Source organism: Lepisosteus oculatus, chromosome 10 (genome assembly GCF_040954835.1).
Source record: "Lepisosteus oculatus isolate fLepOcu1 chromosome 10, fLepOcu1.hap2, whole genome shotgun sequence".
NCBI lineage: Eukaryota > Metazoa > Chordata > Actinopteri > Semionotiformes > Lepisosteidae > Lepisosteus > Lepisosteus oculatus.
Genome location: NC_090705.1, coordinates 5,392,183 through 5,406,401, shown reverse-complemented (window position 1 = coordinate 5,406,401; position 14,219 = coordinate 5,392,183). Strand labels below are relative to the sequence as shown.

General features: G+C 37.4%; 1 long non-coding RNA gene across 1 annotated transcript; it reads right to left on the bottom strand.

Annotated features, from left to right (window-relative positions):
* Positions 1 to 2,670: 2,670 nt before the first annotated feature.
* On the bottom strand, positions 2,671 to 13,528 carry LOC107078679 (uncharacterized). Its single transcript, XR_011190873.1, has 2 exons — positions 13,418 to 13,528; positions 2,671 to 3,081 (listed from the first exon to the last, which is right to left on the bottom strand). It is a non-coding gene; the product is annotated as an uncharacterized lncRNA (long non-coding RNA).
* Between the last annotated feature and the right edge of the window lie 691 nt (positions 13,529 to 14,219).

The window sequence follows — 14,219 nt, the reverse complement described above, 5'->3', positions numbered from 1 at the left end:
CCTGATACATTCCTGGGCTCAAAGAAATGTCCTACACTGACATTCTGAAAGAGCAGAATGTCTTTAGTCCTGAACACAGAGGAATATGAGGGGACCTTTTTAAGTATTCAGAGTCTTCTAAAGCTTCGCCATGGTCAACACAGTGGACTGAAACACCAGTGAAACGTGAACCAAAAGACGCAGATGGAAACTTCACAGGAGCTGAGAACATGAGGCACTTCTTTTCTTTCACAACAAGATGCCCAGCTATCTCATACTGTACTTGTAGAAGCTTGTAACCAGGCTTCTTTCAAGAAAGTAGATGACATCCTTGAATCAATCAGTTACAGAAAGACCTAGAGTACTGCAAATTATATTATACCTGATCAGAATTTGATTCTTCGCCCAACAAATTCCTGTATCAAATTGTGTGATGGGTTAATCTCAAAATAACAGGATGCCTAAAGCCATCGTTCTGATTGAATTAGTATCTTCACAAGTGCCTGGGTTATCCTGCATGATCGGTCAGTCTGTAGCTTATTATGTGATAAGATTTACCTGTGAACCACTGAGAACATTGTCATGCTCATTTTCAACAATGTCAACGACATTTTCAGTTTTTTGTAAAAGTTATTTGTTTTGCATTTCTCCTGTGACAAACTTTTTATTTCGATTTTGTTATGATCCATTGTGGTCTGCATAAAAAAAACATTCAAAGAAGGAAAAAATCTAAACTATTAAGGCCTGGCTGTTGGAGTACAGTTAACATGGAGAACTTCAGCAATGGCCATTGGCATCTTCTTCTACTGTATATTTGGGACACTTCTCAGCTTTTTCACTGTTGGGTGGCAGGGTGGTATGGAATTTGAAAGTGTAACATCTGGATGATCTTGATGATCAGGTTGCCTCCACCATGATATGCTAGATAGGCTAGTTGGTGTCCCCAAAGCGTCCGTGTGTGTGTGTGTACCCCGCGATGACTGAGACTCCATCCAGGATGAAGTCCTGCCTTGTAGTCTGTGCATTTGCAATAGGCTCCAGAATGCAACAAACCTTCCCAGTATTGAGTGACATTCTGATAATGATTAGATATTTTTTTCATTACTTTACCTAACCTTTCTAACAACAGAGGGGTGAAATGTGTAGAGGGTATTGGGTGAAAGCCACCTAGCCGAGGATATGGCTGCCAAACCCCAAACCCATTGCAAGGAATGAGCATGGGAGCTTCTGCAAGGGTATAACTCGGCGGGAGGGGTGCAAGAGAGATGCGCAAGGTGAAGTCCAGGGGGCAAGATATATAGATACATAGGAGAGCAGAAGTGGACAAAATTAGGATCTAATCTTTCTCCCAGAGATCTGTTATAAACTCCATATTCCAAAATAATATTTTAAAAAAAGTTTAGTTTTACACCTGAATAGTTCTAAACCTTCAGAAGTGACATTGGCTCTTTGAGATGCTGTTCCTATCAGAAAGTAAAACATTCAGCTACAGTAGTAAGCTGGTTTACAGATAATCAGTGTCATCTCATGGTTGCAGACAAACAAGTTAAACACATTTACTTCATGTGATTTGAATTATTGTGGAACTCCCTCCTCCTTCAGAAGAGTTTTTGCAGACTTCCACTGTTGAGCTGTTTGTTTGAAGCTTTTGTATAAAATTGCCAACGGGATTCAGATGAATAAAATAATCTAATTTAATGTAAAAAAAATAAAGGGGAGCATAAGAACCTCAGAGAAGATAACTCAGAAATGTGCAAAACTCCAAGAAGACTATGAGAGAAAAATCTTAAGACAATACTTTGTGTCATGGTCAGTTGAACATTTATTCCTGAAAAAAGACAGAAATTGCCATCATTTGTATTACACACCATTTGAAGAACAAGGCTGGAATTCTTTTGAAAATTTTATAATTTCTAATTACGTATAGAGGGCAAAATACAGCACAGAGCTACTTTTGAGGATATATCATTTATGAAGTTTTAAAAATCCTGTTTGATTGTAAACGTACAGTCATACTAAGTAATTTGTACCTTAGTGCTTCTAAAATCTAAACAGAAGAGTTTATCTTTACATTTCCTGTGGTTTAAGAAGCACCCCCTCCTCACATCCTTTTGCTGTAACACCTTCTTTGACTAGCTGTTAGGACCTGCCTCAGTTCCAGTTGGCGTGACAGCAGTCTCTTTCAACGCCTCCCCTACTAGGTGGAATGACAGGTTACTAAAGAGTAAGATCATCTGCCATTTCACATAATCCTTTAGGGAAGGTAGTCTAGGAATTTATAAAAAAACAAAACAACTCCAGGTGCAACAACCCTATAATACAACTCCTTGAAGAGTCATGAAGGCAAAATAATTGATATGGGTAGATGGTAACTTAGGAACCAATCAGCTTGGTTGGATTCTTGGATCATTAAGTACAGAATTTTAATATCTCACAGGAATGAAAAAGGACTAAAATTCAACCATAACTATTAGATAGCTTGATATATATCGAAACTAATGTGGCATTTACAGTACTATGGCACAAAGGGAGATTTCAGTTCACTTTGAATTCAGTTTTTTTAAGAAGCAAAAAATGTCACCTCACAGTTCTCATAAATAAACAGCCTACATCAAACTACTCTAACTTTTTTGTCATTTCTGTGATAAGACAAACCGATATGGATTCTAGACGGCAAAAAAAACAATAATATTCTTAAATAACGTACAATAGCTAGCAAAATCCTACAAAATCATGTTTAGATTGAAATGTTGGAGATCCCACAGAGACCAAGCCCTTGGAGCCCTTTAAGACAGCAGTCACTTTAGACTCTCTGGGGGCCACAGTGCTCCTTGGCACCTACCACGCTCGGCGTTCATGAAATGAAATCCGCAGCATGGAAACCGAACAGAAGGCCTGTGGAATTTTAAAAATCCATTTCCCCCTCTGTTGTGGCTCCACTGCCGCCTGAGAACCTCCAGCTCGATGTTGGCAACATCTGGACTGCATTTGGAGCTGGCTCCCGAGAACACAGTGCTGTGCACCTCTGGAGCATTCAAGTCTGCAGCTCCTTCGGGCCTGCTGGTGCCGAATTCATTCTTCACAGCTACCCCTCTACGCCGGCTAGAAATAAAATGGGGGGAGAGAAAAGGGATGAGAGCAAAACTAACTGCTTTTGGGAAACCAAAGAGAGAGCGTGAGATGGCAACAGTTCCCAAGAGATGTGTTGCCAATCCCCTTGGACTAATAATAATTAAGGCTCTTGATTATTGCGCCTGCATAGTCAAGATTCCTGTACACAAGCCTCCCCCCCCCGGGAGAAGCCTTTTACTCCGAACTAGGTGTCAATCAAAGGGAACAGAACCTGAGGCGGATGCAGCATCGTCTGCTTGCCTTTTTCATTAAGATGCATGTCGGTATTGTGCCCCTTCGGATTCTTTCTCCATGCAAATGAGTGTGCAGGCATGTGGAAAACTTTGCCCTCCAGAATGCACATGCTTTTCTGCACACCCACCACAGGGAGCTTTTTTAGAAGAAACATGATTATATCGCAGCCATATGGGCTCATTTATATTCCATTACAGGTTAAGCTAATAACAGCCAGGAATATGCTAAATGGTTCCAAGTCCACTAAGAGAGTATTATAAGTTATTCAGTCATTTGATTACCCATTGCCCTTTTTTCAAAGACCCCAGAAAACTTAACTAATTAATTTATATATCTGATTTCTAATGTGTAATACATGCAAACCTCATATACTGATGCACAAAAGAGTAAAAAAGCTGAACTTCCCATCCATCCATTTTTCTAACCATTTCTCCCAATCCAGGGTCATAGGGAAGCACAAGGCAGAATATCGCCTGGACAGGGTACTGGTCCATCACAGGGCAGATAGACACAAATATGGACATGCTCTAACTTACACAAGTTTTCGCAGAAGCCAGTTAACCTACCAGTTTGCTTTTGGTATGTGGGAGAAAAGCAACAGAAGGAAGCTCACTGAAACACAGGGATAACAAACTCCACACACAAAGTACCCCAGGAACTGAACCCAGGGCCCCAGCCCTGCAAGGCAGCAATACCAACCACTGGTCCACTAGGCCACCCCGTCAGAAAATTGAATGTGTTAAACGAAAACATTTTTTTTAAATCAAAGAAAACATTGACAAAAAGCAAATCAAAGAATTGTGGTGCATTTCAATATGGCACATGACATTATCAAAATAGATATACAGTATTAGAAGGTTAATTCCAGGTATGGCTTCCTGATAGCATTGATGCACAGACCTGATCAGCCCCTGCACAGACTGCTGTGGGAGGTTCTGCTTCTCCTCCTGCAGAGCTGCAGTGAGCCGGTTGCTGTTGTCTCCTGTTGACAGCAGTGGAGAGGGCTCCCCAGAATTGAATTCGGATCAGGAGGACAAGCTGGCCATAGCAAGAGAAAACATTGTTTTCTCAAAGTTGTGCTATTGTAATCCTAGCACTGTGTGATCTCGCATTGTCCTATCAGAAAAATGGTAATTCTGGATTCGCTTGCAGTAAGATTTGATACACTATTTTATACAATATGCGATTAAGCAGTAAGGTTGCTCTCAATCTGTACTTAAAGGTAAAAAGACTGATTCTGATAAAGAAGAATCCCTTCCTATCTCTCAGAAAGCTGCTTTCAAGGTCTACTGGTTGTTGAAGCACAATCCTTTCATTCTCCTGGTAACTTTACAGGTCACCTACAAACATGCCAATTGTAACCAGGTGACGTTCATTACAAGAAAATGAGAAAGGTGAAAAGAAGAGGAGGCTATTCTTGCTGTCATTAAAATCAGATCTTTCTGATAAAATAGATTCTAGACCCTGACCCTGAAACTCCTATTGTACTGAATATTGTTGTCCTATATCAAAGCTGATACTCCAACCATGATAAGCCTATTGATAAATATCTGATTTTGCTTAACTCAAAATAGGCTGCCACAACCATTTGTGTCTTTTTCTTGCCAACTCATAGTTCCAGCAAAGAGATGGCTCATGAAAGGACTTCCTAAAATCATAAGAAGAGAGTAGTGGGGAAACAAATTGGTGCTAGGGGAGAGTGTCTAGAGCCAATTAGAGAAGCATTCTGCACAGAAGGTCGTGCTACTGTGGAATACTTTCTCATCTCCTGCTGCAAAAAAGTTAATTAATGGGAAAGGCAGATGGAAACTTGCTCATTAATATTTCATTTGAGAGGCAGTTATTTTGCATTTCCATAGTGGGAACAGTCAACAAAGTCAGGAACATGAGAAATATTACAGCTTCCAGCCTATCAAGTTCATTTAGTTGCTAGTAGGTATTGAATACTAGAATCTGTTCTAGAGGAGAATAAAAAAGCTTACAGCATAAAGGAGACATTTTGCTAATTTTAGTACCTGTGCTTGTTGCAATGCTGATCTTGGCCTTATCCTGGGACGTTTTCAAAAGCTTTCCTCAGCAGATTCTTATTAAAATGGACATCTATTGACAACTGAATGACTGGAATCGAAGATGAAGATTAAACTGATTAAACATTAAGTTTGAACATTCCAATCCCCAAAGTCATCAGCAGAAACCCCTGAAATTCTAGAGGTTTCCGTTTTGCTCTCTTCACACTGTGCTTTTACATCAGCTGTGCTCCCCTGCCTCGCTCCGTGTGCTTCTGTGTTCCTCAAAGCTGTAGACTAAGTTTAGCAGATTGCATGCAAAGCTGCTGCTCTCTAGCACACTCCGTTACACTGACATCACAGCAATGCTGTAATTTGACCACCTGAGCTGACACACATGGAAGAAATTAAAAGGAAAATTCAAGTATTTTTTTTCACTTTACATGGAACTAATTCTTCATCAAGTTTTAGTTTTTCTCCCAGTTATCAAGATACTTTTTTTTTTCTGCTTTCAGTATTCTGACGTGTGGAAAAGTTTACCTGTGTGTAAAATACAGAAATGTTACACAGGTTACACTTAAATGTACTCTACACAAATACATGAACAACTAGTACAAACCGCTATGTGTGAGAGATAAGATACAAAGCTTTTACTTAACATTAACATTTCTTCCTATACTATATACATTCGGAATGGACATACAGTGCTTCGCCTTTTTTCCCTCGGTACTAGGACATTACTCCTGGAATTCTGACTCTGACCCACACTGAGCTCTCTTCTTTCAAGGCAGAGATAAAGAGTGAATTCTGAACTAGCTAGTATGACCTTGTTGCTTTCCATGAAAAAAAAGAGAAATGTAAAATTTCAGTTCTGGAGTGAAGGTAATTATTGATGGCAACGAGTATCCTGTGGGAAAAAGTATTTTGTTCTGCACATCTCAGTTAAAAAAACATTTACTTTTAAACTTTACAACCTTAAATATAAGGAAATGCATAATTCTGAAGTTTGATCTAAGATACACAATTGATATTCATTATGGAATTCTGATTCATACTTCTCCTTTTGTGACTCAGGACACCACAAATTCATTTTCATTTCTCCCTTCTCCCCTTATCTGCATTACTAATAATGGCTAATGGTGAAAACACACTGTTTCCATTAAAAAATTTCATGGTCACATATTCTCATTCACAACTGGCACAAAGACAGGCTCTGTGGATAATTTGGAGAATAATTTAATTTAAACTCTTTCTCTTATTTTCTTTCACTCATTCCCCAGGAGAAACCTGTCTTCATAGCTCATCTGTCGTACTCTGAGAAAGGGCATGCACAGCTGCAAATCCTTTTGGCATATGAGGTCACATTTGTTCATCTGTAAAATTTCACTTTCTCCACGTAATTATCTATGCTGAGTTTTGGATATAGACTTATTTTCCCAAAGCTATTTTTATGTTGTCTGAAACCATTTCTCCAGGAAGAGATATGGTGACTTCTCTTTGACACACCAGGAAAAGGCTTTCTGACAGCTCACTCAGGTAAGCACTTAACATTTCCATCGCCCATTAAAAAGAACAAACAAGGCATAAAAAGTGGGCAATAAAATGTATGCAACTTGTGTATACTTTTAGTTCCTCTTCATTCCTTCATTTTGTCTCCCTCCTGACTACCACCTGATATTTCCAGTGAAAAGTAAAACAGTTTACAGCCACCTTTAACTTTTTACACCGAAAGGAAACAAGAAAAGTTTTAACTTCTTTCTGTGATGCCTGTGTGCTAATTGATTTTCTTTCTAATTAGAGTGTTACAAGCTGTTGTCACACACAAGGAATGGCACTGAACAAAATTAGCATCTGAACAGAATCCACAAAGCTGTTCTTCCTTTATTATTATTATTCCGATTGTATTAATTAAAAGAGCATTTTGCCTGTCAATGTCAAAGCTGGTAATGTCAAATCAACTGGACATGTTTTGCTAAACCAAGCTCGAGCTTCTATTGTCCACCTCCGTTAATACTGATATATAAGTCCAACTTTTTTGAAGCTTTCTCAATTTTTTAGTGATTGTAATCAGTACGTTGGGCACTGCTGAATGTTTAAAAATGTCTCCATGTTACACGAATACAATATATTTTTGGGAAATGTCCAAAAGAGGGGGATTAAATAAAAAATGGACCTTCTTTAAAATAAATACTACTTATAATAAACTTTAATATTTTTTCAAAGATAAATATTTCCAAAATTCATATAATGTATATTTTCACATTTCTCAACTCCAGCCCAAGGTCACCATTTGATAAAAATAAATCAGCTATTTAACTCTTTTCCCCTCTTGAGGGTTTTAGTTCTGTGCTGTGTGTCAGTAAACATAATAGAATAACCCATCATGGATTATTTGCAGCTCTGCACTGGATTATAGTACTGTCAAAAACATTTTAGCATGATGGCAAGATCTCATTACAGCATCGTTTTCAACAGCCCGATAGCCTTGGAATTCTCACTGTACATTCATTTTTCCTGTATCAAGTGACAGCTCTCATCAGCTACAGAATGCCCAACAGAACTTGTGAGCCATCAGTTTGGAGTACTGATAATTGTGCCGGACATAATTAGAAGCTCCAGTGTGATTGACTTCAACAACAGAAATATATTTTTAATGTCTTAACTACGACACAGGGAGCACTGCAGCGTTGTTGGTAAGTGTTCAAAACACACACAATAAAGAAACAGAATTCCAGCCTTGAATGTACCTTCATTAAACAGTGGCTGAAATGGGCTGATGATGATATTTATAAGAATACGTACATAAGCAAAGGGTTCTGGATTTACAAACAGCAAGTATGTGGGTTAAAATCCCAGCTAAGACACCACTGCTGTACCCCTAAGCACTTCACCCAAAATTTACTTCCAGTAAAATACCCTGCTGTATAAATGGGTGCAAACGTAGGTCACTTTGTATAAGTGTCAGCCAAATAAAATAGCAGTACTTTGTAAATATTGAACCATATATTTTAACTGACTGGTAAATACTGAAATCTGGTCCTGGAGCTTAGTAATAAGGCCCTTCATGACCCAGGATGATCACACTGTGTATTGAAAGGGAACCGGTGTTTTTTCTTATTTACGGGTAAATCTCTGATTTCATGTTTAGGTATTCATACTCAATCCCTGGTTTACATTTTTTCTGTATCACATATAATTCTGACAAAATACAGTTGTACTAACTAATAAAAAGTGTCTTTTAAAATGTCTTTGGGTGGCTAAATGCTTGTGACAGTGTTAAGTGACCTTTCAGAAAATAGATTACAGTGACTGTCGGAATGCCTTACTTCATACTTTGCTTTTAATAAACATACCTGAACGGTATACAGTATCTGAACACTACTGCTCAGCAATGACTGCACCACAGACATCAGCTATCTTTGTGTTTTTTTATGAAGCAGAAAACATCGAATCCAGGATTAGATCAGTACGGCCTCAGGGAGAAAAAGGTTTCCAGTATCCTCTAGTGTCCAAGAGAGGCACTGGGCAAGTTCTGAACAACAGGCAGGACAAACCGGTGTCTTTCTGGAACCTGATGTATTTTGGAGTTATTTTGGGTAACAGAATGCTGGGGCAAGGAGACGAGGAAAATCCGGGCTTGCTGTATGTTGGTGGAGTGGGGAATTGTGTCAGCATGCAAGCTGCAAAGGGTCAAGTGGAGGTTAGTCCCACACTGAAAAATAAGACGAAACAGAAAAAAGACATGATGTCTTGGCTGTGGAGCCGGCTGCAGGCTGAAATGTTGCTTTTTTCTTTCCCTCAACTTCTGCTTGTTTTTGTCATTCTCCATCTCCTGTACACTCCCACATATATACAGTATATTCTAACTCCGCTGCTGCTAGCAGCGTTTTCCTGAGAAATGTTTGTGGCTTCCTTATCTGTATAGCAAAGACTCCATTATAATTAAATTCGAAGTGGGAATTTATTGGAAAAAGCTCTGTAGTAAAAACCTCTATTCAGTACATAATACTTGCATATATTACCACTGTTCTTTTAAAAGAGTTACTAAATTCAATGGTGGATTCACATTCTGTATGTAATAAACAGACATTAACACAATCTGAAAAAAACTGAGTTCCTTCTGAACTGCATTATTGCTGTTTGGCACATGGTTACTGAGAAGAGGAGGTTCATTCTCTGGTGCGAAGTTAGACTGAGTTAGTTAGATGAGGTGGGTGATATAGAACGTGGGTGTATACAACACATACCAGACAATGTTATGGAAACAGTGTCTCTAGGAATCTTCAAAAAATATTAAATGTGCTTCTTTTTGGGTGGTTAACCTATGGTATAGACTGTACGTATAACCTTTTAAGAGCCTTATACTATATGTACTATAAACTTCATAAGAAATGACGTCAGGAATGATAGCAAGTTACAGCTGGAGTAAAATGTAGCTGTCATAATTCCTCCTGCACTTTCACATTGCATTTTCTACTAATTCCAACTACGAAACTTCGCTTACCTTATTTTTTGTAATTAAATGTAAAATTAAAAGTTTTTACCCAACTAAAATATCATGACAGTACCCAAAATTCTTCCTTGGCACACCAGTACACCAACGTAAAATGAGATTTCTATCAAATTAAGTTTGGCAACACAATACCAAATTAAAACACAAGTCCATTTGCTTATATTAAATTGTAAAAATACATTCACTACTAGTAAACCAGCATTGTTCGATGGGGTATATTAGTATTCGGATCTTACTAATCCAACATAGAGCTGTAAACTGTCCATGAAATGTCAGATTTATGAAGTCACACTGTGCATCTGAAAATTCCTTTTTTCCATATCATCGGATTGCTTGACACTAGTATTTGCATCAGGAAGTCTGTTGGTTTTACTTGTCATGTAACACAATTTTCCTTCTTGATCACATTAGGGACATGAAATTAGTTTGCTCTGTGCTTTCATTTACTGCTGCAAACACAGAAGAAGTTACCCTTGGTGCTGTTGCTTACAGTTGAAATGACATGATTTGATCCTTTTTATATGGAAGGACTCTTTTTGTCCAAACAAAAGTATAAATTGATGGCACACGTAGACATTTCACCAACCAAAGTTCTAAATATAGGTAAGTATTTTATTTTATTGTTTTACAAACGAGAAACATGTATGAGTGTCAAAAAAACTGTGGAAAAGTTGGTTCCTCAGGGAGCTGCAGCAAATTCTCTGTGAGAAATCTGTAACAGGTAGCCACGTCTGAGAATCCTGCCTGTTCAAAGATCACAGTGGCTCTCAGCCATAGTTACTTCTTATCCCAGAGAGTCGAAGTCATGTGAAAACATTAGAGACAAGGATTTTCTTTTCCTCTTTGTATCTGAAGAAAAGCTAAGCCATGAGATTGATAGTGATTTTGGCTAGAAATCGATACTATGGTGACTCATTGAGAAGCCATTAGTAGAAACCAAGACATTAAGTTACTTGGATCAAACAAGCAGTGCAGTACATCTGTTTCTGGATAAAATGTTGTTGTAGGTTTGGAAAGTATTTAAATAAATCATGTAATTACAAGACTGAGAGCTTGTGCAGAGAGAAGTATATTTCAGTTGATGATGGTACACCTCCTGTACACACAACTTTTAAATGACCCATTCAGTGTTTTTTTAAATTCAGGTGACAGCATGTCTGATTAGGGAATCCCATGTTACAATATGGCTGATCTCAAGAAAAGCCTAAAAATGACAGAGGAAGAATGCATTCAGGACAGTTACTTCTTCAAGTTGCGGAAGGGATGTTTAGGTACTGTAAAGTACCACTAAAGGAAACACTTGGGGAAACAAACATGCAGAGATTGTGCATGTTTGCCCATTGGAATTTTAGGAAAAATTGTTTGCGATACATAAAATATTTTGACTGCTATAGATGTAATGTTTTTCACTAACATTCAGTGCCTGGACGCTAACCAGTCTAATAACATTGATGTGGTTGCCCATTAATTAAGAGGCTCGGATGACTGATGTTATGTTTGGACTCACTTCCTCATGTTTGTGAAAATGGTATTAAAATGCTGGCAGTACTCCAGCTTTGGAAGTATGTGCATTAATTCATATCACTTACTCGGTATTACTGCATCCCTTTAATTAGTCACAATATGTTAAGCAACAAATTAATTAATAATAATTTCCCTTAGCTTTGCCCAAATTGATTTATTACCTTAAACTGACTACTACTGTAGCTGTGTATCTATTTAACATAAGGCAAGTATATTTTTTTTAAATTCTAATCAGCTATTTTAATGTTTTCACTTTCCCATGGTAGAATATTGTTACATTCAGCACAAGAAGGAAATCTGTGGATGACTGGATTGTTTAGTTGTGTTACATCTGAATTTTGTGGCAATTGGTAGCAATTCAATCTTATTTCTTTGTCCAACTATAATTCTAATATTTCTTATAATTCCTTTTGGGAAACATACATTCACCTCAAAATGTGGGTGGGGGTTATTATATTGTGCAGGCATCACATTTACAAAGGATGTAGAATTTGAGCCCCTTCATGATGATATTTGACTTTTGAAGATGTCTTTTGACATTTGACATGACATTTATACTGTATGTGTCTATTTTATTTCACACTGTAGGTCTAGATGCTGCATTTAAATATCAAATAAACAAAATACATAAATATAATATAACACTATTATAAAGATAATACTACTAGTGTTATCTAGTAGTAAAGATAACTTTTATTTTATATAGCATCTTTAATTAACTTTAATATTGTAACCTTATTGTTAAGTGCTACCAAAATTAGAAATTTCTCTTGGAGAAAAAATTACCATAGTTTGTTGCCCAGTGATATTTTTCTTACTCTAAAAGGAGATGCATGTTTTTGTTGTTTTGTGAACAATGTCAACTTCAAAGGATTAATGTTTTTTAAAAAAGTGGTTTATTCTTCCTCTTTAGCACCAATATATTGCGTAACATCAGAGCAAAAACCCAGAGCTGTTCCTGTATTGAAGACTTTCTCCACAAAGGAAGGAGCACTTGCCCTTTATTCAGGAGACCTGACCCTGAGGCCGAAAAGATAAAGCCCAAGAGGAAAAGGCATAAAAACGCTGAAAACCGCCTTAGAAAGAATGTACTGTATCTGAACAGCTGCAAACTCTGAACAGTCTGACAGATGCCATGCTCAAATATGGAAGTCATCAGCATAGTATATTGTTTTTTATGTTTTAAAGGAATTGTAAAGCACATGCTTTTTATTTAGTTTTTAATGGAGGTTTTACAGGGTAGCGCTGTAACCTATAGAATAAGGAAAAATAGTTTGTTGTAGTTTGCAAGGAGAAGTATCTACCTCCGTATTATTACTACATTCTCTTAAAGAAGTATTTGGTGTTGGTGGGATTGGAGAAAGTTTCTCAAGAATCTCAAGATCATGTACACAATGCACTTTTGTTCATTCAAATATTACATAGATTTAAATAATAATAAGTGGAAGTTTTTTCACTTTATAACTGTTTTAGTAGTTTTGCTAGTTTCTGTAGAACAAATTAGCCTGAGAAGGTTGACATAATTGTTTAAACAACAGTAACTAATTATGAATCTTAAGACTTCATGAATGCAATTCCAAAATAGTTTAATTTATATGATGTATATAAATATTAAAATATGTCTTATGTTATATTATAATATTCTGCTCTTGTCTTAATAAAAAAACGTTTTTTTTTTTCCTACCAAACTCACTTCCTTTAATTATGAGATGTTACATGGCAGTAATTTATTGGTAGCAGCATGGATATTCAGCCTCGCCAGAATATGGGATGTACTTTCTATAATGTACTGAACATAGTGCGATACCCATTTGATACAATGATAATTGACTTCATATGTCTTTTTTATTTTCTCACTATGTTTTAAAATGGCTGGGTTTTGTGTTTGTGCTCCTCAAATCTCATCCGCCCTATAGAGCACATCTTGTGCTGTCCGGCTTCAACAGTCTCACAGACAGTAGCTGTCACCTTGTATAGTTCTTTAGTGAATGAGAAGGAGTGCTTCTTGAAAAATGAACCGAGACAGTACCTGTACAGCAAGATCCATTCTCCTCTCCAGTGAAAAGCTTACAGTCAATAGCATGACAGCTGGCCTGCTGCTTCAGTATTGTATGGCATGTGTTCTATACTGTTTCTTCCCCCTTGTCGGTCTTTTCTGCTGTAAAGGGCTCTCTTAAAGCACCAGTCACAAGACGTGTATTCACAGTGGCAAGCATATTTTGCTGGTTGTCGAGATCTATAAAAATAGACTGCCTAAACATGCTGCATGTATGAATTCCACTCATGGTCACACAGCATTGAGCACTTGTCTCTCACTTTTCCTATCATCAGAGTAAGGGAAGAAAGTATCCTGTTTTTTGTTATATGTACTAGGGGTATTTGACTGACACATTTATTCTCGATTCAGAACTTGTAAACTTTTGGGGTTCAACTTTACACTTTACAACTTTACACCTTGAAATGCTGCAACTGCTATTCAGCTGTTAAAGAGTTAAACAGTAAAGTAGTGCTATTTTTCCAGGATTAGAAAGTCAGACATAAAAATATAAAAAATGAATTTACAGATGTTTGGAAGGAAGGTAAGATGCTAAGCTCACCTACCTCTTTTCTCCTACGTATATATAAATAACGTTTTTTGCGTTTTTCTTGTACCACATCTTCACCCCTGGAGCAGCTCCCTGGCTCATTCCATAAGTAAGTGAGAAGGGTTCTGTCAACTTCATTCTTACAGTCAGACTGCCATTCTCTCAGTTAGGCAAGTTAGGCCAAACAAACTCATACATTTGTCCCTCTCTGGGTTTCAGAAAGATCTAACCAATCTACCGAAATAA